General features: G+C 35.8%; 2 protein-coding genes across 3 annotated transcripts in view; both read right to left on the reverse strand.

Annotated features, from left to right (window-relative positions):
- Positions 1-14,569, reverse strand: part of TPD52L1 (TPD52 like 1) — a 377,442-nt gene extending 362,873 nt beyond the window's left edge. Inside the window, exon 1 of the mRNA XM_076002992.1 lies at positions 14,566-14,569. The gene's annotated coding sequence lies outside the window, so the exon portion shown is untranslated. The remainder of the gene's footprint in view (positions 1-14,565) is intronic.
- Positions 1-21,735, reverse strand: part of NKAIN2 (sodium/potassium transporting ATPase interacting 2) — a 967,023-nt gene that overhangs the window by 48,452 nt on the left and 896,836 nt on the right. The gene's annotated exons all lie outside the window — the stretch shown is intronic.

The raw sequence follows: 21,735 nt of genomic DNA on the forward strand, positions 1-21,735 counted from the left end.
CTTTTAAAAGCAAGTAAGTCTTGCAGTTGCAAGGTAAACCCATCAATCGCTTGCAATTAATGTAGCAAACTCAGCTGTCCTGAATGCATTTAAGTTCCTTTAAGGATTAATATGCCTTGATTAGAACAATGAATAAGTAAGAAGAATCAGTAAAAATGAAGGAGTGTGTCTTTTAGGTGCATTGCTTGAAACAGGGAAGACAGACTTTGTTTTGGGGATACATGGAAAATTCTGAGCTACTTTATAATATTTCAAAGTTAATCTAGTTGATATTTCCACCCAACAGATGAATAAAAGAATTACCAGTAAACAGACATTTAAAAAAATATCATTCCTCCCTCTGAATTCTTCATTAATAGGAAGAACTATAGAGGCAGAAAGTGGGAGTTGAAGGGACAAAACACATATGGCATGTGTGAGTTCTGTTCTGGAGAGATTTTTTTTTAGCACTCAGCATTAAAAATATTTTTCTCCCTGCTTTGTCTTTGGGGAATGCTACAGAATGGTTTAATCATCTGGCTTTGGTATCCGACTGCCTAGGGCAGCTGTAGCCTTTCTTATCATTATGTTTCACTGAGTGTCACCTTTCCCAGACAACTTACAGGATCAGGATAAGAAAAATTGTTTCTTTATGCTGTAGATATAACAAAACCACAGGCTGCTCGCAGCCCACCAAATGAATGGCCAGCATTTAAAATCGACCTGAATTAAATGAGGCATTTGATTATAAATGCTAGACACTCAATTTAGAAACTGTGGCTTAAAGAAGGAAACAACATATGACTATGGATTGTTCGTTTTGCATGAGAGGCAAAATGGGATGTTATGACCAGAATAGAATATTTTTTGAGGCGTGAGTGAATTCTAATGACTGTGGTGACCCCAAACAGCTTTGTACATGTGACCCTATAAACTGGGTATTTAAATGGCATTTGCATCAATATTTTTATCCCTGGAAAGAAACACAAGAACAAAGTATACATTTTTATTTCACATATCATGTCAATTTTAAAATACTGCAAGTAAGGTGGAAAAAAATCAAATAGAAGTTTTTTTTCCCTAGGTAGGAAAATTTTTAATGTATGAATAATTAGATAATTCCTATAGTTAGAAAATGTTTGAGAAGGTATATTTGGTGATTGACATCCGTTTACCGCTACCTCAAAAGTTTTGTTTATGAAGGTTTCAATATTGCATTTTTAACTTAAGAAATACTATAGATTAGGATAGTGTGATATGTTGCTTTTCTGATAATGAGGCTCAGGAGTCTGGGCTCTAAAATAGTACAAGGATTTTTTACAGAATGACCAGTCAGTGCTGCTGAGATGACAGATTAGATTGATGTTTTGCTGTAGAGGTAAGAACTTAGCTGAGATGGCTGTTCAGCAGTCTCAGAGGAAAAATTTATTATATTTCTACACTGCCAGAAATGTAGAGCTTGTCTATGCTTTTCTTTGCAATAAGGTTGGACACAGAAGCATAATTAAGAACTAATTAATTTTATCCTGCTTTATTATACTTAACACTTTCACACATTATAGTAATACACCACCAAAAAATAATATAAATTTATGCATTTAGTTTTTTAGGACACTCCCTTGAATCTAAATGATTAGCATTTTTGTTGTAAGTATTCTGGACTTTTTTCTATCTATAACATGGGGACATAAACATTCTGTTTCTTTTGCTTTTAATGGTCTTTCAGTGATTAATGTGATTATAATTTTAATTAAAATAAAGCCATTGTAACAAGGCATGATATAAAATATTAATAGTGGGGTAATTATAATTGAAAACATATTAAGTACTATGCATAGCATCATGTGCTGAAATATAGTTATGTCAGATAAGAAATCTGTTCTCCTAGAGATGACACATAAGTGGGATAAGCCAGACAAAAATAAAAGTACAATATTAATTGACCAATAAATAAATGGGCACGTGTAGTGTGGGCCAGCTAAAATTGAAGGAGAAAACCATTGCCTTATTGGCCTCAAAGGATGTGTTCAGGACCACCAGAATATTGGAAAGGAGAGAAAAACAGTGAAAGACACCAAAATCTGCCTATAAAATTTTCTCAAATATTGAGCTAACCCCTGAATTGCATATGTGCATGTGAGTTTCTGAAGTGTCCAGGAAGAAAACAAGAGCTAGACAGCTAAGAAGAGCTAAGCAGAGACTTCAACTGCAGAGATAAGAAAATTTTGAGTTCAAGACTTGACAAACTAAAGGCACCTGGTAAACACTCAAACATCCACATCTTAAGAGTAAAAACAATGTCCTAGGACTAAATGATTTCCTCAGGATTAAGAGGCAAATCAAAATAGTCCCACTCTAACAAAGCATAACACCAAACTTCTAAAATTTAAAGTTATCTGCCAGTCATTTAGCTCCCTGACAGAAAAGAACTCAACAATCTTCAGGGGAAATAAACAAAAGCCCAAGATTTCACAATGTATTATTCATAATGTCTAGTACCAATGAGAAATTTCTAGGCATAGGAAGAAACAAGAAAATATGAGAAAGAAAAAAAAATAGAAAGAATAAAATATGAGCAAGATTTGAAATTTTACAATAAAGAATTGAAAATAACTAATAGGAATGTGATAAAGAGTCTATAGCATAAAAATTTATAATAAATTAAGACATGGATTTCAAGAGATATTTATAACAAGAATCAAATAGAAACCTTAGAACCAAAATATATAATATCTGAAATCAAATATTTATTGGATAAGATAAATAGTATTGTTTGTAACAAAGAAGAAAGAATCATTATACTTGTACATAGTTCAATATATATACCTTCCATAATGAAGCACAAAAAGAATAAATGTAATACAATTAAGAGAGATTCAGTAATGTTTGATACTGTATCAAGCTGTCTTACATAGATATTATTGGAGTCTGAGAAAAATAGAAGATAGAGGATGGGGCAGAAATAAAATTTGAAGAAATATTGGCTGACATGTTTCCAAATTTCATTTTTTAAAAAGCAACCCACAAATTAAATAAGCTCAATGAATAGCAAAAAAAAAAAAAAAAAAAAAAAAAGCAAAGAAAATGGATCACAGTCACATGACAGTCAAACTGGTGAAAACAAAAGATAAAGAAGAAATCTTAAAAGCAAACAGGAAACAGGATAAGAAAATGCACGGACTTTTCTCAGAAAACAATAGAGGCTATAACACAATAGTAATTTTTAAAGTAGTGAAGAAACAAAATAAAACCAACTGTCAAGCTGGAATTTTATTATTATTATTTTATTTTAGTGTATAATGGGGGTATAAGTGTTAAGATTATGTATATTGCCCATGCCCCCTCCCCCCTCGAGTCAGAGCCTCAAGCATGACCATCCCCCAAACGTTGCACATCTCATTCATTGTGTTTGTATATACCCATCCCCTCCCCCTCCCACCCACCTGCCCAATACCCGATAAATGTTATTTCTATATGTCCACTGAGGTGTTGATCCGTTAATACCAATTTGCTGGTGAGTACATGTGGTGATTGTTTTTCCATTCTTGAGATACTTCACTTAGTAGAATAGGTTCCAGCTCTATCCAGGAAAATACAAGAGGTGCTATATCACCATTGTTTCTTAAAGCTGAATAGTACTCCATGGTATGCATATACCACATTTTATTAATCCATTCATGAATGGATGGGCACTTGGGTTGTTTCCACAACTTTGCAATTGTGAATTGTGCTGCTATAAACATTCAAGTACAGGTGTCTTTTTTGTAAAGTGATTTTTGATCTTTTGGGTAGATGCCCCAGTAGTGGAATTGCTGGATCAAATGGTAGATCTACTTGTATCGCTTTAAGGTATCTTCAAACTATACTATAAGGCTATAGTAATTAAAACAGCTGGACATTGGCACAAGAACATGGACATTGACCAGTGGAACAGAACCAAGAACCCAAATATAAAACCATTCTCATATAGCCAGCTAATCTTTGACAAAGCAGACAAAAACATACACTGGGGGAAAGAATCCTTATTCAATAAATAGTGCCGGGAAAACTGGATAGCCACATGTAGAAGACTGAAACAAGACCCACACTTTTCACCTCTCAACTCACGCTGGGTAATAGACTTGAATATTAGGTGTGAAAGTATTAGAATTCTAGAGGAAAACGTTGGAAATGCTCTTCTAGACATTGGCCTAGGCAAAGAATTTATGAAGAAGACCCCAAAGGCAATCACAGCAGCAACAAAAATAAATAAATGGGACCTGATTAAATTAAAAAGCTTCTGCACAGCCAGAGAAACTCTCAAGAGAGCAAACAGACAACCCACAGAATGGCAAAAAATTTTCACAAGCTACACATCCGATAAAGGGCTGATAACTAGAATCTATTTAGAACTCAGGAAAATCAGCAAGAAAAAAATCAAACAACCCTATCAAAAAATGGGCAAAGGACATGAACAGAAACGTCTCAAAAGAAGACAGAATAATGGCCAACAAACATATGAAAAAATGCTCAACATCTCTAATCATCAGGGCAATGCAAATCAAAACCACAGTGAGATATCACTTAACTCCAGTGAGAATGGCCTTTATCAGAAAGTCCCCAAACAATAAATGCTGGCGTGGATGCGGAGAGATAGGAACACTCCTACACTGCTGGTGGGACTGCAAACTAGCACAACCTCTGTGGCAAGCTGGAATTTTATATTCAGAAAAACTGTTTTTTTTTTGTTCCTGCCAATAAAGTAATAAACAGAAACTGGGAGAAATTGTAGCCAGCAGATCTGCACTATTAAAAACGTTAATGGGAGTTCTTCCAGTTAAAGAGAAATGATATCTGGTGAAAGTTTAGATATATATTAAAGTAGGAAGGGCACTTGAAATGTTAAACATGTAGGTAAACATAGAATGTTAGTTTATCTCTTTGAACTTTAAAAGCTAATTCATTGAAAAATACAAATATAATAAAAATATATTGTGGAGTTAATAACACTTAGAAGAATAATATATGACAACATGCAAATAACAAAAATGATTTAAATGAGATTATGCATTTTTGAAGATTTTACATTTACATGAATTGGTATAATATTATGTTAGATTGTGGTAATTAAAGATGCATACTGTAATCTTTTCAATAACCCCTAAATAATACAAAGTGATATATCCAAAGAGACAATAGAAGACATAGATTGAAGAAACAAAATATGTGTTAAATTATTAAGTATGGAAATCATACTAAGCATGCTCTCTGACCACAATGTAATTATATTATGTATTAATAATAATAAGATACCTAGAGAATCTCCAAATCCTTAGATATTAAGCACCACACTTCCAAATAGCCCATGGGTTACAGAAGAAATCACAAGGTAAACTACAAAATAATTTAAACTGAATGTTGATAAAATCACAAAAATTAAAATTTATGAAATGCAGCTAAAATTGTGGTTAAAGGGAAATTCATATTATTAAAAGAAGAAAAATATAAATCAATAATCTGGGTTTTCACTAAAATGCTCCAAAAGAAGGACAAATAAAACCTGACAATAATAAAAAAAGGAAATAATAAAGATAAGAATAATAATAAAATAGAAAATATTAACAATAGAGAAAATCAACAAAGTCAAATGTTGGCTAGAAAGATTAATGAAATGATTATTAATAAATTTGAGACACTCCTAGAAAAATGTATCAACAAAGGAAAATAAAAGAAAACTCTTGCTGATATCACAAATGATGAAGGAAACATCATTTTGTAACTAATTTTTTGAAAGGTTAATAAGGGAATATTTTGCTAATAAATCTGACAACTTACATAAAAAACATAGTCTACCAAAACTAACATAACATTATGCTGAGTGAAAGAAGGCAGAAATTAAAGAATATGTGCTCTGCGATATCATTAACATTAAGATATTAACGTTAGCAAACTAAGTTATATTAATAGAAATAAGAACAGTGGTTGCCTCTGGTGGTTGTGGGCGAGCAAGGATTGACTGGAATGAGTGCACAAAATATATTTATTTTATGTTATGTAAATTATATCTCGATTAAAAATAAAAATAGAATATAGTGATAAATATTATGAGAAAATATAAGGGGTGCTCTGATAAAGGTTGACTGCATGAGAAGAATTAGATTTGGATTGGTTATCATTAAAGACATTTCTGGGAAAGTAGCATTTAAACTGAGACTTAACTGGCAACAAGGGACCAGTCATATAAAGATCTGCTGACAGAGGTTTCTGGGTCCAGGGCCCAGTAAATGCAAAGTCTCCATGATAAGAAAGAATCTGGCATTATTTGCGCACCAGAAAGAAAATCAATGGGGTTAGAACTTCTTAAGCCAGTGTAAGTATGCTGGCAGCTAAGGTTGATAGGTAAGTGGGGACCAGTATGGAATAGGAGTAACATTTATTGGGTGTTGGGAGTGGGAGAGGGGAGGAGGGAAGGGGTATATACAACTACAACGAGTAAGATGTGCAGTGTTTGGGGGATGGACATGCTTGAAGCTCTTACTCGAGGGGGGAGGGGGTATGGGCAATATAAGTAACCTTAACACTTGTACCCCCATAATACGCTAAAATAAAAAAATTGAAAAAGAAAAAGAAAAAGGAAAAAAGAAATAAAATACAGGACTTATATAAGAATACGAATTTAAAATGTTATTTTAAATCTCTAGGAGGACATCAGTGATTAGTTATATAGGTAATTGGCAATCCATATTTTACATATCTGAGCACAGGTAAGGTTTCACTTAATTTATTTTTACTTGGTATAATTAAAATTAGCAAATAAATCCTTGGAACCTATACAAGGAGGTATTTTGTAGTTAGAATGGCAGAATGTAGAAAAAAGATGGAGGGGGCAAAAAAGAGGAGAGCACAGAACAAGGACGGGACTTGAGAGGAACTGGGCCGGATGGGGAACACTGAAGAACCTTATCCAGGTGGGGTGTGTGTGTGTGTGTGTGTGTGTGTGTGTGTGTGTTGTGTGTAGGGAAGCGTAAGGGAGGAGAGGAAGCATCTTTGAGCACTAAACATCTTAAATACCCCTCCTCCCATATTTAAAACAAGCACAATGTTTATATAGAACTTGAATGTGAAAATGTCTTTACCCAAGAGAGCAAGAGTCCGTTCAGTTGCCATCTTGCCATGAGTAGTTTCTTTTGGTCCATGAGCGTTTCTTTGGTGGATGACACCTTATGAAATCATGACACAAAACCTCTCTTACATTGAGAAGTGTTTTGGAACAGCATTGTCCAAAACCAGGAAAGTGATCAGTGTCACCTCTTAGCCTTTTCCTTCTCCATCATTAACACCTTAAGTCCCACAGGAAGCTAGACTAAAGCACAGCTTGAGACATATGAGATTGAGATTTACTTAAAAAAATAAAAAAGACAACTCAAAGGAATATAATCAAAGTTGAATAAGCCATCTCAATCATTTCTGTTTTCAATTCCTTTGCCTAAAATTTTAAACCCATCATTCTGATAAATCTGTTAAAATGATTTTTGGATTGAGAAGACTTAGTAAAGAAACCCGGTTCTGGAAAAGCATACACTCCAGAAGCTGTCTTTCCATCATGTGGATATTCTACCATGCCACATATGGTGTCAGCAGACTTTCGAGCAGGCAGCGGCATATTCAGGTCTACCTGTGCTTTTATAGTCTCTCCAATCTGGGCATTGTGTGTGCTGAGCAGTAAACCACTTGCAGGGGTAGGGGAACTAGAGCACTGGGAGTCAGAAAGAATCTTTCATCAGAAACATAAAGTAATAATCAGGCCCTTATACAATACACGGCAATGATATTTTTAGTAGGCAGTGGAGAAGATGTCTGCGAGGGACAAGTGGTCGAGAAGGATTAGATTTCAGGAGAAGTTGGTATGTTTGTGAGCCGGACTGAGCACCACACCCTGAGGGCTTCCTGTCCTTGTGCCCACTCTTACAAGGCATCCAGAGGACCTCTTCTTTGCAATTTGGGCAACAAAAGTAAAAATTTATCTTGACTGTCTCAACAGTTCTGAGAGGCACTTTAATCAAGTGTTTTAGAGAAGACTCTACAGTCTCCTTATAGTCTGGAGCTTGAGTTTGCAGCTGGCTCTTTATGGAAAGCTAGTACCTTGGTGCTGATATGAAATCAACTAAAAGCTCAATCATTATACTTCCTGTATTCTTTAAAATCAACACAGAATTGTGTCTTATGAAACATTCCAATGGGGAAAGAAAAAGCTGAGGCTTTGAAATATAGGATGCAAAACATGAAGAATAGCAAATATCTAGATAGCTTACAACAATTTAATTTTGCTTTTGACATGTAGCAGAATAGAGACAGTTTTATATAAATATAGAATAAAGTACCAGTCCCCAGAGTCCCCTAACAGGACCACTTTAAGAACTTCCTCTCAGCTGCTATCAAGTCTGCTCTGTAATTCAATTGGCACAGTGATAATGGAATCCCACATTTACCACATGTTTTTGGTAGTGCTTTAATGTAATTTAATGAGATTAAAGAGGACTCTTCAGTTTTTAGAGATTCAAGGTGATAGTACACAATAGAAGGAAGTTTTGCAAAGAAATTCAGTTTTACAGAGGCTGGGGAGGACTGGGCGCTTAATGCTTGTGCGTGCACGCGTTCTCCATAAGGCCTTCCACATTATTTCAAAAACAACTTAAGAGGAGTGTGACCTTATCTCAGCCTGAGCCTCTTTGGCAGGAATAAAGGCAGGAGAAGATAATTTAATTGGCGAGACATAAGAGGATCCAGTGTGATACTATGAAATGGTATCCAAGTCACACAGGCGTCTTCCAGGACAGAAGTGCTGTGCGGCGGCGTGATAAAAGCAGGCACAGGACTGCGCCAAGAAAGAGCAAAACACACATTTCCTTCTTGATTGTTGAGGCCTCTCTCTAAATGCAGGGAAATCACTAAGGGAGGCTTTAAGTATTGTTGGAAAAACCGGTCAGGGTCTCATTTGATAAAGCCATTGGAATTTCAGCCAGCTATTCACTGGGACTCTATGCTCACAGAAAGGAAGAGGAGCAGGTGACTCTATGCAACATGCTTTGATGGCATTTTCCTATGCACAGGTCATTTGAAATGAATGTTATATGTTTCAATAAGATCTGAATATCTAAATGTTTATGAAAATAATAATGATTTTAGTTTGTATTAAGTATAGCAGCTTCCATCTGAGTGACTCAGACACTATTTCATTACTTTTTAAAATATTATCTGGAGGTTGGTTAAGTAGAAACTATATATTTACATTTTATCCCTAGTGGAACTTAGTGAAAAGATGTGCCAAAAGGTTGCAAGCATTTAGGCATCCTTGTGATAAGTTCATTCAATATACTGAATTTCACCTTAAAGTAATATAAATCAAGAGAATAAATAAGAGGGTTTTTTTGCATTCACATTTAATTGATAGAATTTTTCTCAGTATGCTTTACTCCTTGGAACCTGATTTCCTCCTTCCTGTTCTGACTCCAGGGTAAAGTAAATAAAAGAATCCATTTAAAGTCAACTTTCAAGTGATAAGAAGCTGTCTAGGAAGGCTCAGAGGTATCGACTCAAAGAAATATGATAAATACAGAAATAGATGGTTTAGTATTCAAAGCAAAAGCCTACATACAGGTTTCTTACTGCAAGAAAGAGTGATAACATAAGGCGGTTCTCACCCAAGTCCCCTGGTTTTAGTAATATGTAGACTCCTTCTTAAGCATGGATTCTTAACCATTTTTATCCCATAGACTCCTTTGCCTGTCTGTTGTAGAATATGGACTGCTTCTCAGAATAATGTTTTTAAATGGTTAAAATTAAACTCAACCAATAAGAGGAAAAGAACTATACAGAATTAACAGTAACCAAAATATCTAAAAAAAAATCACAATATTGGTGAATTTTTATTAACACAATAAATAATAAGATCTAGTATCGGGTTTGAGAACTCCTATAATTTTGAATTAGTGATGAGCATCAAATATATTCAAGTTTTTCACTATAATTGTCATGCCTTATGGAAAAATCTGTATGTTTTGTTTTCAATATTTACTTTAATAAGAAATGTTATATTTCAGTTAGAAGTTAGTGAAAATAAAACATGTAATTATTTTCTCATCCCTGTTCAAGAATCCCATGTTAAGAACCTGTAAGTTAAAGAAAAATAATTTTTTTCAACTTCTGAGAATAAATCCACAGATTTCTAAGAAACCTAAAAACTATACATTGAAAAATACTGATATAAAGAATCTAAGGGTGTTAGAATGTGTGAAAGGTGATCATGAGACCAAAGTAAATCATGGGTTTAGGCTCTTTAGGGTAAGTATAGGAAAATTTCTGTTGAGTTTGGGGTCCTACTATGAAATAGGAAATGTTTGAACATTTGAGGGAAGCCAAATACTTTATAGTTCAGTCTGCTGTTAATGCGAAGTTTCTTTTATTATTGTTATTCTTTATTGTTAATTGACAAATAAAAATTGTATATATGTATGGTGTATAACATGATGTTTTGAAATGTATATCGTTTAATCAAGCTAATTGATATATTCATCACCTCACATACTTATTTTTTGTGGTGAGAACATTTAAAATCTACTTTCTCAGCAGTCATCAAGTATACAATACATTATTATTAACTATAGTCACCATGTTGTACAAGAGATCTCTTAAAGAAATTTCTCCTGATTAACTGAAATTATTATTATTATTATTTTGAGATGGAGTCTTGTTCTGTTGCCCACACTAGAGTACTGTGGCATTAGCCTAGCTCACAGCAACCTCAAACTCCTGGGCTCAAGCCATCCTACTGCCTCAGCCTCCTGAATAGCTGGGACTACAGGTGGTGTTTGCCGCTATGACCAGTTAATTTTTCTGTTTTTGTTAAATATTGGGTCTTGCTCTTGCTCAGGCTGGTCTGGAACTCCTGGCCTCAAGTGATCCTCCCACCTTGGCCTCCCAAAGTGCTCGGATTGCATGTGTGAGCCACTGCGGCTGGCCTGAAATTTTGTATCCTTTGACAACATCTTCCCAATTCTCCCCGCAACCCATTGCTCCTGTTAATCACCATTTTACTCTCTGCTTGTGAGTTTGACATTTTTAGATTCCATACATTAATATAAGTGGGATAATGAAGTATTTGTCTTTCTGTGTCTGGCTTATTTCACTTAGCATAATGTCCTCCTGGTTCATCCACGTTTTAAAAAATGAACAGTACATGTAAATAATAGAATCATTAAAAACTCTTTGACTTTAGTACTTTCCTGTCACTGACAGAGTAAAATCCAAATTCCTCAGCCTTACAATGAAGTCCTACCTGGCATTTCTAGTCTTAAATCCCTGTGCCCTTCTTCTCCCCCAAGGGGTACCCCTTGCTCCTGCTCCTGTAATCCACCACTCTCCAATAGCCAATGTCTCAGCCAGATCAATTCTCCATTCCTTAATGAGTCCTTTGTTTTCCTGCCATTGGGGATGTGTGAGATTTAGTCCCTTCACCTTTTCTCCAATTTCACTGCACAAATCCTATCCTTTGAAGTCAAATTGTATCCTCTTGTGGTCTAGTTCATATCTTATTTCTTTCAAATGCAAAACAACAATCAAATATCTAACCAACAAAATAAAAAATGTACCATATTTATCATAACTTATTTTGAATTATGTACGTTTATGACTATGTTTTTCTCTCCCATGAGCTTTGTTATAAACTGAATTGTATCCTCCCCTCTTCAAATTCATATGCTAAAGCCCTAACCCCCAGAACTCAGAATGTGACTTTATATGGAGAGATGGCCTTTAAAGAAGTGATTAAGTTAAAAAGAGGCCCTTGAGGAGGGTCCTAATACAGTCTGAGTGGTGTCCTTATACGATGAGAAAATTTGGACGAGACACCAGGGATTGCTGCACACTGAGGAAAGATGATGTGGAGACAAGGAAAGAGGGGGGCCATCTGCAAGCCAAAGAAAGAGGCCTCCAAAGAAACCACATCGGCCAACACCTTCATCTTTGATTTCTTGCCTCCAGAACTACGAGAAAATAAATTTCTGTTGTTTAAGCCACCCAGTCTGTGATATTTTGTTATAGCAGCCCCAGTAAACTAATATAAGCTATGAACTCTTATATGCCAAATATCTAATAACTCTTTCTAAATATAAAAACATACAGGGGAGAGAGAGCAAGAGACTGAAATCAAGTGAGGGAGTGAGGAAGTGGGAGCACGAGAGAGGGTGGGGAGTTGAAGGACCTTGAACTTGAGATTAGAATATGTGAATGTGCACATTTTGGAGACATGTCTCCCCTTCCTATTAATGTTTCTCCAGAATTCATGATACCATAACCAAAGGAATTTATAATGAAAAACATTTCATAATTGGTTATTAACATAAGATTTTAACTGTATTTTTTCCCATTCATATTGCTAATAGACCTTGTATGATTATGGTAATAATGATGAATGTTGCATCTTGCTAGTTTAAGAAAGTATGTTGCATTTATAAAGGAAAATGCTACAATGAAATGAGAAAGTTATGTTAGAAATTATCAAAGAAAATGAAGTAAGGAAAGAATAATGTCTGATAACATGAAAATATTCTCAGAAGGTAATATAGAGGAGAATTCAGGGACTGTTTGCATAAGAGTCTTACACTTTGCAAGATACAAGCCATGTGGTGTAGAAAGTTGTAATATTATTCAATAAGAGGAAAAAACGTCTAAGAGAGTTGATGGGTGAAAGCGTATTGATGAGGGTCACAAAGAGATGATTAGAAGACAGATGAGTGGCATATTTCTCATAGTGGCTGAGCGCCACTTTTTAGAGATAAAAAGAAGTTGAAGAGAACCTCAGTGTGAAGTGTTGGTATCATCTGAGTATAAATGGGGTTACACAAGGTCAGAGAGGGCCAAGTGATTTGAAGACCATCATCTAACTAGTTCATCGTGTGTGGTAACTATTCTGAAGCTGAAACAAGAGAGCAATACAGTGTTAGCATGATAACATAGTTCATACTGTAATTAATTAAAAAGGGGTATTGAAAGTTAGTTATTGTCAGGGATTTTGCTTCTATTACCAGCTCATTATCATGGCTGGAAACACATAAATGGTTAAATTGGAAATAAACTCTTACATTGAACTATACAACCCTCATGTTTTCACTGATAATTCAGACATGAGAGAAAGAACTAAAGGCAGAGCATTGCGTTGATCGCCAGTAGTTCATTTATTTGTTCATGCAGCAAATATTAATTGGGTGTCTACTCTATGCCTGATTCCATCCTATGTACTTGGAGACAGTAATGAAGAAAGTAGACAAAAATCATTGGCTCATTCCCAAGGTATTTTGACAATGCTCATTTGATTGGATGTAAACTCATACAATCCCAAGAAGTGAATAAAGATTTCAAAGTGGAGGGAGTGGTTTGAAGAACTCATTTTTATTGCAGATGTGGACAGATAACCTCAAACAGCTTTCTAAGATTATTCCAGGCAGTGGCTGTTAATATTAAATCATTGTAATATTGACTATATCCTTCTTTATCTGACCCAGCTATAGGGGACATTTGTTAACACCCAATTCCTAAACAACAGAACAATTTGGTATCAGTCACAACTGATTCATGTACTTATCTACACTGAGCTCCCACAGACCCAGAGTGAACTGAGGAAAGTAAATTCTAGGTGGTCCAGGAGGCTCTTCCTTCTCAGTAGAGTGGCAAGAATCTGGTTCAAGGTGAGCTGCTCATTTCTAACAAGGTCATTCTGTAAGCAGGAAGCTTTCACTGTTGCAGAGCCAACTAGGAGTTCCCCATTCCCTTCATCTCTCCTGGGATTACGTAAAATGGCAAGAAGAAAGTGTCCGTTTTTAGTCCAATGCATCCAGCCCAGCATGGTCTAAGCATGTCTGTCTGTGGGCCAGTGAGGCACATGGATCATCTGTACTCTGGCACTTTTCTTCTTGTAAACCCTTTATCCAAATAAGCACTATTTTACTTTCATGGTGGTATAATAAACACTTCCTGTAAGGCCACACCTTCCAACACTATTGCACTGTAGGTTACATTTACAACACAGCAATTTGGGGGGATACATTTAGACCATAACAGTATGTTCATGATAAGTGCAAAGGGGGAAAACAAAGCAGGAAAGTGAGATAGGATATGTGTGTCTGCGTGTGTATGTGTAAGTGTGATATGAATTTAGATAGGGTGGGCAGGGTAGACCTCACTGGGAAAGTACTGTGTTGACAAAAACCTGAAGGAAGTGAAGAGGGAACCAAGAGGATTTCTGAGACAAAGATGGACATTCTTGATGTAGATCACTTGAAGTATTCAATGTTCAATTAATATTTTATACATTTATAGACTAGATTCTTTAGTTAATATTTATTAAATTAAGGTAATTTTTAGAAACCCTTAGTAGGCATTGGTGGCTTAGGAAAATTTTGTCAAAACAATGTTAGAATATGATATTAAAGAATTTTTTGAGCTTACTTATGAAATTCTATTATAAAAGGTTAGAAGCATTGTGCCTTGCACATACCAGTATTGTCTACTTGATGAATCTTTGTAGAATACAAGATTAAATAGGTGATCAGCCCCCATGTACCTGACATTGTTCTGGTGGCTGCAGAGTATGTTCTTTAGGAGTTAGATGCTGTACTTTCTCTTTAGGGCTAATGCCAAGGGCATGCAAATAATAAACAACCATGATACAAGGTACAATACAAGAGGCAAAAATGAAGAGTGGTAAGGATGTGGAAGATAATATATGATTATATAGAAATGTTATTTTTATAGGAGATAATATTTAAAGCCATACTAAAAAAAAGGCTCCTAAAAAAGGAAATTGAAACAATACTCTGAAAGGGAGAAAATACCAGACAATGTGAGAAAATACAAATGTTCAATTTTGCTGGAATGCAGGGTTTGAGTCCAACAGTAAATGGTGATGAAGTTGGAGAGATAGGTTGAAGCCATATTATACAAGGATTTGAGTTCTGGGGTGAGGTATTTACAGTTCATTCCATAGACAATGGGGAACCATTGAATATTTTGGAAAAGAGGTAAAAATAACTGAATTTTTTTTTTTTTTTTTATGTTACAACTGAAGCTGTAACACAAGCAGAATTCCCTGGCAGAATGGATGGCACAAGAGACAGAGAGATTAATTAGTGAGCCCCTGCCACGGGGGTGAGGTGGGAACTGGGGCCTAATGGAGCTGTGGCCTTTGTTGGTGCCTTTGTCTGTTCAGGCTGCTATACCAAAAATACCACAGACTGGCTGGCTTTAACAGCAATCATTTATTTCTCACAGTTATGGAGGCTGGCGGGTCCAAGATCATGGTGCTGGCAGATTCCATGTCTGCTGAGGGCCCACTTCCTGACTCCTAGATGACCGTCTACTCTCTGTGTTCTCACATGGCAGAAGGGGTGAGGGAGCTTTCTGAGGTGTCTTATAAGTGCACCAATCCTCTCCCTAAGTCCTCACCTGCTAATCAGGCTGGGGGAGGGGATCTCAATATACGAATTTTGAGGGAACACAAACAAATGGTCTATAGCTGTCGATAGCAAGAAAGTCAGAGGGGAGGCAAGTATGCAGTGGGGGAGGCATACGGTGGGTGGAGCTGTTGATAGCAATTTGGATACATGCTAGTTAGAACTGCAGTCTAAAGCTGAGCCTTCTCTCAAAAAGTCTAAAAAAAATAATCGAGCCTTGCCTGACACGCTGATAACACAACAAATAAAATTTTGGCATATTACTCTATATTCCTTTGCCAACTTAATTTACTGGACTGGAATGCCTACAACAATAAGGAATTCAGAGACTATAGGTATTCACAATTTTGTTCTCTTTTATATTTTTCTATCTCCCTTAATAAAGAGACTCTCATAAAGCAACAATACCTTGTTTGTTAAAAACTTAATAAATATGGTGGCGACACTCATTGAAGTGTGGGTTACTTTATTTTTAATCAGAATGATGTTGCTTTTCCTATAACATTTGAATTTGAGCCCATTCTGTTTAAGACTATTTGTGTCTATTTCATTTATTATGTTGGCATATTTTATGTTTAGAAGATAACAAGTCACTACTCATTAGATTGGCTCATTTCTGGAAAACCCTCCATAAACCTATAAGCCCTTGGAAGCTCCACCTCCATGGGAATGATTACCTTTTAATGACTGCAGCCTTCATGCTTTCCTGCTTTGGAAAACAACATGTATCCAAGAAGTGTGTTTTAATTCTACAGACATGCATCCATTGGATGAAACTTCTTTTCACTGTCATACTTGCTCTTGTCACAGATGAACTACAATTTTATAAGGGGATGTGTTTGGTTTGATTTCTGATCATGTTTAGTTGAATAAAATGTAAATGACATCTTCTGACTCTTTCACAAGGTACATGGATCTCAGAAATTTGGAAAAAATGACAACAGGGATCTGGTACATAACACTATGAATCAATCTATGATAGTGGCAAGAATGTTGAGGTGTGCAGAATAAAGTGATAGCAAGGCAAAGGGGTCTTGCAATGACCAAACAAATCTATAAACTGTTTAATACAAGGAAATGCAGGGAAAACAAATGTTGAAACTGAAGAGAAGAGCACATCAGGGGCCAGATAAATAAATGATGCTTCAAAGACATAGTTTAAAGCTAGTAAGAGCTAATAAGGGATAAAAGGGCCTCTAACATCAATTTATTAGTAGTAGAGGTGTTCTTTGCTGTTAAAAAGTGGGAGAATCAAAAGAACAGAATAGAAGCTACTAATAAACACAGAAAGTTATGCCAATGTCACTAAAATTTTCTTTTTACTAGTTTTACACAAAATATAACACAAAACAGGAAAAACAAAAATGAAGCAAATAATTTATTTTGGAACATCTGTAGAAAAAGATTAAAAATTATATGAAAGCCATATTAAAAACTAAAATAAAAGCAAATATTTTTAAATATTCAAATATATTTTACAGATCAAAGAAATAAAAATAAGTAAAATGCTTCTATAGTATATATCATGAAGGAAGACCAACGACATGAAAGAACTAAAGATGAAGAAAGAAAAGGAAAGAAGTGCTTTCAATAGTGGGAAAATCACCAGAACTCATAGTTCAATCAATGGTATCTCTGTGTACTATGTACTATGAATTTTATCATTTTGCTTCTTGATTTTCTCCACTGTAAGTTGCCTTTTCCTTCTTTAAATATTCTTTCAGTGTCTGCTGGTATGGGGGACTAGCATTGAGCCTGGGCATTTGCAGGGGCTGGTTATAGTGGTGGAGTAGGTAATTTCCTAGAAAAATCTTAATCTTTTCCCTTCTTTCCAAAACATAAAAATAAAAAAACAAACAAACAAACAAAAAACACCCACAAATGGGTTTACTCTAGTGTCTTTAAAAAGCCCAGTGTTGAAAACAAAAGAAGGAATCTTTCTCTAAACCACTGCTTCACTCTCACACTTAGGCATGAGGAAGGTGTCTCAAGAAGCCCACCCTGCTTTGATGGGGCTTTTTATTCAGAACCTTTGGAATAAAACAAGGCGGAAGATCTTGAGCCACACAACTAACCTATCACTTCTTTTGTTTGTTTGCTTGTTTATTTATTTATTTAAAATATATTTTTTGCTAATTAGTACATTGCAAGAAAGGCACAGAATGAGCTTATGGAAACTAAGATAAAGTACTGAATGTCTTGAGAGTCATTCATTTGTTCAATTAAATAGATACGTGCCAGACACTGTGATAGGTACCAGGGTATGAAATGGTAGAAAAGATACAATCTCTAGCCTGAGTACATTTCAAAGAGGATGGAAAATTATACCTAATTTAACATTTTCATTTTTTATCCCCAGCATTTACTCAGTTACCAGCAGATACGATATTCTCAGTAAATTCTAATTTAATGGATTGAAGGATGTGATGAGAAACGAATGAGGAAAGGAATTCAGTGTACCAATTAGCTCAGTTTGCTGGTGGCATTGTTCAGAACTTTATTTGAGTTTTCTATTAACTACACTTACAAGCACAAATAGCAACTGAAGTCATGGCAAATGACTTCAGATTTCCAAGATTCTCAGGCAAGAGTCTCCATGGTTGCAGCGCACAACTGCAAGCTTAGGTAGTTAGAACCTGCTACTGCTGAAGGTGCAACATAGAAGGGATTGAAGGCTTTGAAAATTGAGCCTTTGAGGGACTTACTAAAATAGAGTCATGGAAATTAAAGCTGAGAAAGATCTGATTGTGGCGCATAATTCGTCCCTTGAGGACTGGTATGAGATTGTCTTTTACAGCCTATTTTTCCATATATTTTCCTACATGAAGTTTGAATGACTCAAACAAAAGGGCTTCTAATACTTCCATTGGGACAATATTATGAAAGACCTCATTATTAGGAAGTGTTTCCTGATATACATCCTGAATTTTTCTTTGCTTAATTTCATCCCATTAACCCCAATTACACCTCCCTGGGGCAACAATAAACAGTTGCAGCTTCTCCTCTGAAGTTACGCTCTTCAGAGATTCCTCATTCCGTCTGGTGTGATGTAGTCCGGCTGTGAGTCTCAGTTCCTTTATGCTGTGTTCACGAGCCAATCGTGGCCATCTAATCACTTTTATTTCCTTTCTTTGAACACCCTCCAATCTGTTAAGAATTGTGACTCCTGATATGCAATCCTCATATGCTTTATGCCCATTGTGGTCCATGCATATGAACCCCAATCATATTATAAGCCATTTTTCTCCAGGTTGAACTGGTAATAGGAGTATGGAAAGAAAAAAATCTTAGGGTAAATGGCATGCATGAAAACCTAAACTGACAGAAATCACATTCTTGTTAGGATTTTCATCTTGCTGAATACAATTTTATGCTAAAGAGATTATCTGTCTGCAGTACTGTTATTGTACTGGTTGATTTATAATCAGACTGTGGGGTTTAGCAAAGCGGCATCCTTCATTCAGAAAGAGATTTTGCTCTACAGACAAGGTGACATGAAACACTTGCCCTTCTAAAAGAGGATTAGAGAGTTTTACATTTTAAAGCCCATTTTGGTACAGTCACTAACATGAAGCCAGTTTCCAATTTCATATAAGAAAGATCTCTAAGGAGATATCCAGCTTAATTAACTGAGAAATGATGAGTACGACAGAATTTTGCACTGATAAAGTGTGACTTACTGTAAAGACCCTAACCTCACCTGACCTCTTCAGTGAAAACTGGCTTAAAAAAAGTGTTTTAAAATTATGCCTCAATACAAGCATTAAGAGCCAAGAGGACAAGAAAGAGAGAAGAATAATCCGAAATTTGAATATTTTCTTGTTCCTTTTTTTTATGTGTAGTCTATGAGGCAGGTAAAATATTTTCAGTGTACATGTCAAATTCATTTCAAAAGTATAATTTCATAAATACAATATATTTCAAAAATAGAACCCATTCATTTCATAAGCTGAATTCATTTCTACCTATATAGCAGGCATGCTTAGATATATATTCTTTATTTCACCTATCTTTGGATAATGAGCATAGGAGTTTGTGTACGAGCTCTGTTGACCTAACCAGAACCCGAGCCAAGCTCTGCCAAACAGTCGTTAAATAGTAGCCAGATAATTGTAAGATTGTTGTCCTTTTAACTAGTTTGTTATTATAAATCCCCACATTCCCCAAACACATAGGCATGTGTACACATGCACGCATACACACACACACACACACACACACACACACACACACACACACACGCACGCGCACACACACACGCACGCGCACACACACACACACACACAACAATACATCATTTAGATAACCAGAAGTTTGATCATATTCAGAATGGAGGACATAACAAAGACGGGATGGGAGTTAAGAATAAAGAAGAAAAAAAAGAAAGAAAACCTGAAGAAAATAAAAGAAGATACTCTGCAAAGGAGAGAAGTAAGTATCTTCACTTTCATTACTTCTCAGTTTTTACTTAATGTGTGCAGTATGCTTTAGGGAATTTTAGAATCCAGAGCTTTGGGCAAACATGAAGAGTAAAGGAAGAATAATGCCTCAAATATCAGTATTTAAAAATTATTCTGGAGAGTGCTTTAGGTTAATCACAATGCTCTCCCAAGAGCAATATCTGAGCTTTCTCTTCTATATCACCCTCTTCTGTAATTAAAAGAATAGCGAGAAAGTGAAGACAAGGACCACATTGTGGAGGTGAGACCTCCATGGCCTTTTAATTGTTTGAAAAATGTGAATTGAAAAGCAAAGCTATACAATGTCTTTTAAAGCAGTAAGGTTTTTCTGAAATATAGACAATTCTACATATATGTTGTAGGAAGCCAGCTTTAAATCTCTGTTTATTTTTTAACCCAAGTTCCTTTTATGCCTGAGGACTTATGGATATACCTACTCTACCTCAGCCAGGGCTAGCTTGGTTCAGTTTGCTTGTTAATAGACCTCCCGAGCTGCACTGTGATAAATAGATCCCATTAAAGAATTTACTCTCCTATAACTATCCTGTTTTTCAAAGGACATTTCTAATTCATCCTTTCTTATCCAGAAATACACACTTAGGTTCCTACTGACCAAGGGGCCTGTAATGTTCCCCTCTGCTTGACTAAACTTTAGACAGGCAGGCTTATTCCTGAATCTCGCTCCTGACCTCCCTTTTCTTAGAACATTTACTTTAGAAAAGTTGTGTTTCTAAATCCTTTCTCTGTCCTTTTGGGATGTAAATCGTTTTAAAAGCCTCTTGCCAGATTTACAACCCAGAAATGTCTTTCTCAAGGCCTGGAGCTAGGAACCATTCTTTGAAATGTAATCACCAGGGAAGATAGTGGCCCGGTCTCCCAGTTTCTATGGTGGGGTAGGAGCCTAACTCTACTGGGGGCCTGGCTCCAAGGTGTAAAACAACCTCTTGTCATGGTGATACCAGAAAGTTTGCTTTTCCTGTGGGTAAGGCCAATTAGCAAACAGGTAGTTTTGACACTACTAAGTCTACAGATACTTCTTATTGTGTTTAGGTCACTTGTTGAAACATTCTTGTGTAAGCATTTTGCTTTCTAAGAATCAGCTCCTGCTTTATCCAGAAACCCTAAATATTAGGGTTTCCCCCCCACAAAATCATAGTGTCTTTTTTGATCACTTTGTCAAACCACACTGAACACTTACTATGTATAGAACACAGACCCTTGCTTGAATGAAGTTAACAAAGAAAGGAAAGACACAGGCTTTTAGGAATTTAACATGATTGCAGAGATAAAAATGTACACACACAAATTTAGTAAGCAAGACAGCTAAAGAGATTAAAAAAGTAAAATAACAGTCAGAATGGCATGCAGCTGCAGTCCCCACACCCTGGGCCACACAGCAGGAGGATGAATAGCAGGTAAGGGAGTGAAGCTTCATCTGTATTTACAGCCATTCCCCATTGCTGGCATCACTGCCTGAGCTTTGCCTACTGTTAGATCAGTGATGGCATTAGATTCTGCGTTATTGTGAGTTGTATAATTATTCCATTATCCAGTACAATGTAATAATATTAGAAATAAAGTGCATAATAAATGTAATGCACTTGAATCACCCCAAAACCATCTGGCACCAACCCCTATCCATGGAAAAATTGTCTTCCAATAGGTTGGGGACCACTGGTATATGGTATATATACATAAAAGGTATACTTAATTTAAATGAAGCATATAGTTAAATATATTTTATGTGTTAATTATAATTCTGGGTTCTACATTTATTCTTGCATCCACCCTTCCATCCATCCATCCATCCA

The sequence above is a fragment of the Microcebus murinus genome, chromosome 5 (genome assembly GCF_040939455.1).
Source record: "Microcebus murinus isolate Inina chromosome 5, M.murinus_Inina_mat1.0, whole genome shotgun sequence".
Lineage (NCBI taxonomy): Eukaryota > Metazoa > Chordata > Mammalia > Primates > Cheirogaleidae > Microcebus > Microcebus murinus.